Raw genomic sequence first — 6,000 nt, 5'->3', positions numbered from 1 at the left:
ATTTTGAATTCTTATTAAGTTTTAAATCTTAAATTTTGAATTTTATCAACTCCTAAATCCTAAAATCATACCAAATCTTCAATTCTAAATCCTATCAAATCCATAATCAAAAAACTTGTTAAATTTTGAATCCCATATACTCTTCTAAAATCTTTAAAAATCTCAGGCAAATCCATAGTATATTCTAAACTTTACTAAGTAAATTTTGATGAACATTTATTCCTAATTGAATCATTAGGTTTGCTTCAAAAACTTTAACACATTTAATTTTATAAGTCTTATTTAAGCTAATTAGGTTTTTAAAATATTTAATAAAAAGATTAAGAATAAATAAAATAAATGATACTTTACCTACTAAAAGTTTAATAAAAAAATTTATGGTTAAAATTCTTAACTTAGTTATTGAATTTTGCTCAATTTTAATATAAAAATTTTTATTTTTGATTTTATGTTAGTACCTTATATTCTTACTTTGTCTAATGTTTACATCTTGAGATATCTAAAAATTAGAAAATGACCTATTCTAGCTTTATATTACCACTTTCACTTTAATTTTATTATTGTAGAATGTTTATTATTTTTATTTTTAAAAAAATTCCTCTAAATATTTTTTGTTATAAATTTATAGTTAAAATTTATAGATTTTAAACTATTAAATTTAATATTCTATTATATTTTACTCTTTTTAGAATAAAATTACTAAAAATATATATTATGATAATGACTCAATTATTATAAGATATTAGTCTTTTTTAAGGAGATTGACATGTAAATTGAACTTAATATTCTTAAGATATTTTTAATCTTTTATATAAGTTTGGAAAATTTTGAAATTCTAATTTAATTTTAAAAGTTAGTATTAAAGATAAATTAAATTAAATATTAGGGAGATTAAAAATAAATAAAAAAAAAATCTTAATAGACTTGGATAGTTAAATATACTAGTGTTATCTTAGTTTACATAAAATATTAAGCTACTAAAATTTTGAGAAGCTATCTACATTATAATACATCTATTAATAAAAGAATAGACCTACTTTATAAGAACTACATATAAAAGTTGATATACTACTTGAAAAAAAACAATGTTATTGGTTGTCAATAGGTATGTATGAAAAATAAAAAGTTCTAAAAAAATAATACAATAACATACAAGTTCGAATTAGTGGCACCTAAATATATCCTAAAGATTATGTTTATTTTCATAAAATATTTTTATATACTGTAAGATTATATCTTCTTATATTATATTTACAAAAATCTACTACTTAATATGTATTTGAATCGATTATATTTTTATGTTTCTTTTTTTGCATAAAATTTTGAAAAATAAAAGCATTTAAAAAAAAGTATTATGCATGCAACTTTAGAAATTTTTTATTTGAACTAACATGGGATTTTAAAAAATAATACATGAAATGTGACGCCTGTATAACAATACAAGCATTGATTAATAATAATTTTGACTAAATTTTTTATTTCAAAAAACTATAAAAGACAAGTTTATATTAATATGCCATATTCAATATTAATGATGCTTAGGTTGTAATAAATCTGACATATTTCAATAAAGTATTAAGAAGAAATCAAATAAAAAAATTCATAAAAAATATCTAAAATACATAAAAAGAATATAAAATATTGATTTTTATAGATATTATATTAGATGTAGGCTTTTACATTAAAAAAGAGGTATATTACAAAGGTTGTATATTCGCACATTCTATTGTTGTTATCATTTGGTCTTTCTATTATTTAAATTATTTAATTTACGAAAAATTTCTTATAAGTTATAAAAAATAATCAATTAATTTTCAAATTTATATAATACCTTAATATCCAAGAGAAGAGAATATAAAAAAATTATAAATAAAAATAATTTTATTGAGATAAGTTTATTTTTTAAAAAATTTACTTAAGATAATTATAGATTTTTAAAATTTTCAATGTATTTAGATCTTAAACAAATGTAAGCAAAAATTATTGTTATTAAATTTTAAAAATAGATGTATGTAAATAATTTAAATAAGAAAATTCACATTTGTAGGAACTATATGAGACAAATTTGATAAAGAAATAAGCATTTTGATGTAATAATTATACCACATTTAAAAAAACAGTTGAACGTCATAATTAAAATAAGAACTAAACTTGTCTTGTATTTTTTCATTTGATTTTAATTTTCGCCAGTATAAACTCAAATTTTTAATACTTGTGAATGGAAACTTAGATATTTTATATTTTATTTATACTTATCTATATTTAGAGTTATAAGATAAATTAGCTCTACTAATATAAAGAAATATCATAATTATAGTTTTTTCAAGATATAAAAAGCTCATAATGGCTTAATTATTTATAGTTTTGATTTTACAATTTACAATTTTTAATTTATAATTTTTTTATATACACATACATATTGATGTTAAAGTTGTAATTAAAAACTATGTATTTTTTAATTTTGAGAATAATTTTTGACTTTTCTATTTGATGTTGTTTTTATTTATTCATTGCAAATATAATCATCCTATCAAAATATTATATTTATTACTGGCATTCTGTTTTGTATTATTAAATTATTCATTGAATAGAAGTAAGATGGTAATGTTTGCTGAGGTTCAGATTAGGAAATTGAACCAATTTATAAAAAATAGATGCAAAACAATAAAGCAATAAAAAATAAAACATTGATTATTGTAGAATAATATCTATATATATATATATATATATATAGATATATATGAACAAAAACATGTGTTATTGGAAACAAAGAATAATTTGACATAAAATAAGACAATGTATGTGAAAGAGCTACATATATTTTTACATTTTTCTAGGGTAACATTTGTTTTCACATAAAAAAAGGCAACACTATGAACAATATTTTGATACAAAATTAAGCAATTTACAATAAAAAATAAAAAAATAAAAAAATATTGTGAAAAGACAACATACATTTTAAAACCAATGAGATGATACTTTATCCCCACTAATGAGAAGGTTTTGCTAATTAAGTTATTGATTTCTGAAGATTATAAAAGAAGAATTTTGTACCACCTTAATTTTTTTATAATTTATTAAAACATATATTTTAAGTAATTTTTATTTTTCCTATTTATAAATCTTATTTATATATATATATATATATATATATATATACAATGATTATTTATTAAAACTGTTTTTTTATCTAAGTTTAAAACTTAAAACTTAATTAATTTCAAATTTTAAATCTATTCTTATTATATATATATATACATATATATATATATATATATATATATCACCTTATATAAGATAAGAATTGTTTTTTAAAGTAACTTATTTAAATCTTAATTTGAACTATTATAATAGCACCTCAAACATTTGAATGCTCAAATATATAAGACTCTTTGTAGAAGTTGTGAATAGTAAATACCAAGTACTTGCATTCTACAAGCAAATAGACATCTAAAGTTATTTTTTTGAATTAGTAGACACATCACTTAGGTTTGAAAAACCTCAAGTCTAAAGATATTGCAAGCAGTTTGAATATCCTTAGAATAATTTCAAATGAAAAATTCATGTGGCAAGTGAATTTAAGATTAAGGTGGGTCAATTTAATATCCTCTAAGACAAATTAAAAATACAAAAGATGTATTTATTTACCTTATTTATTTATTTTATTATTTAACTATTTAACTATTGCCTATATTATTGAAATTGTATTTTTTATTTTTTTATTTCTCATTCATAATACTTAAATTATTAAAAAAAAAACTATTTAAAGTCTAGAATTTAAGTAAGAAAATTTTAACTAAAAATTTAGATAAGGATTTTACTTAAAATTGGATCTTTGTCTCTTTGAAAAATATCTTATGATCTTTGGTGAAAAAAATTTAAATTTTATTAAATCTTAAGATTTGTATTTGATCAAAAATCTATATATATATATATATATATATATATATATATATATATATATATATATATATATATACATATGGAATTCAAATTTATATTTTAGAATGGTCTAATATGATTACTTTATAACAATCAAGTAATACATTGATAGGATTGAATATATCACTTATCATGTTAAAATTAGTATTTAAAGGTGTTGATTAATATTTGACTCTTATAGATAAAATAAAAATTAATTAAAAAATATTTTTACAATATTTTATTCAATGAAGTATAAAGTGTAATAAAATATTGAACACTATGAATATTAAATTAACAATAGAAACCTCTTAAATAACATGATCAAAAAGTGCAATAGCATGTCTATTAAAGTTTGATTTTTAGGTATTAAACATAATGATTTACTTGGTTGTTAATTTCTAAAAAAACAGAAATGACTTTGAAAACTAAAATAATATATAGTTTTAAAGTTAATTGATTATTTTAATAAGTTAAATATTAATTGGTGTGTAAATATTATAAAATATTTTATTAAAATATATTAAAAATATTATATATACGATTAATGGATGAATATTTCAATTATTTATTTAATTTTTGATCTAAAAAAGTCAAGAATAAACCAATGCATAAATTATGTACAAAATTAGATCAAGTAGTATGCTAGCTAATAACAAATGGAATTTTCTTTTTTTTTGAATATAAAGAAATTTTGCAAGAAAAAAAATATATACATATATAATAATAATAAGAAGAAGAAGAAGAAGAAGAAGAAGAAGAAAATCATATTTATATTTCACTATAAAATATATTATATGATTTATTTTAAAAAATATTTATATATATAGTAAATTATTAACTTAGTATATATATATATATATATATTTCTCCTTAAAATGAAAATATAGATATACTTTGGTTGTATATTAAACTAAACATACTACATATTTTACTACTAGCTCCATTTTAATCTTTACAGCAACAAATATGTCACACAATTGTTTTAAAATAATTATAATTTTTTTTATTCAAAAATCTATTATTTTATAATGGTTTTTATTTTTTATTTTTAAGCTATTTCTTCTAAAAAGTATTTGAATGATCACAAATGTTACTTTTAGTTTCTTTATAATTTTATAAATCAAAATATTTATAAAAAAAATTAAAATATCAAAATTAAGCTATAAAATTTTAATATATACATCATTTATGACTTTTTTAAATTATAAATAATTTAATGTTATTATTTTTGATAATTTTAATATATTATCATTATTTTTTATTATAAATATTATCATATTACAATATGATTAATTAATTAATCATTTTTTTTTAAATTAACACACATTTATTAAATTGACCTATCCATCATTATACACCGTCTACCATCAATACAAATATTCTTAAATTCAATCAACATTATAACATTCTTGCAATATCCATCATCTTGATTATTATAACCATTATCAAAAAATGGATCTTTTACTTCTATTATGTGAAGAAAATATTAGGCATTTGTAAGTCCTACCAATGAATCTTAATTGGTAGATTGGTTTAAAACATAATTTTAATTCATTTAGGTATAAAAATATTAATATTAGGAAGTTTATTAAATAATTTAAGTATTTATTAAAATTCAGAAGTAGTTATAATTTTCAAGAATTTTATTAGAAAAACTTCATTTTAATCAAGTCTCAGTAAATTTTAGAAGCAACTATTTTAATTGATTTAGTATTTTTATATATTTTTCGGTATTAATGATTAGTTATTGATATCAATGTCTATATTTGTTTTTAATCTACATGTATTATTTATTAAAAACTTATTAATATCAGTTAATAGTTCAAATAAGCATGAAAAAGAACCTCAAGACTTTTTAATTATTTATATAAAAAATAACAATTTAATTGATTTAAATAGATTTAATTAATATAAAAGAATTCCAAAGTAGATTAATATAGCTTTAAATTAATATTAGCATTATAAAAACATTCTAGAGATCTTTAAATTTAATTTAAAATATATTTAGAATCATTTATTTTATTTTTAAAAAATTTAAGACTTTGATATAATTGAGTTTTACCACTTTGAAAACTA

Source organism: Physcomitrium patens, chromosome 25 (assembly GCF_059467195.1).
Source record: "Physcomitrium patens ecotype Gransden chromosome 25, ASM5946719v1, whole genome shotgun sequence".
Classification (NCBI taxonomy): domain Eukaryota; kingdom Viridiplantae; phylum Streptophyta; class Bryopsida; order Funariales; family Funariaceae; genus Physcomitrium; species Physcomitrium patens.
Note: the sequence above shows the minus strand (reverse complement) of the source record.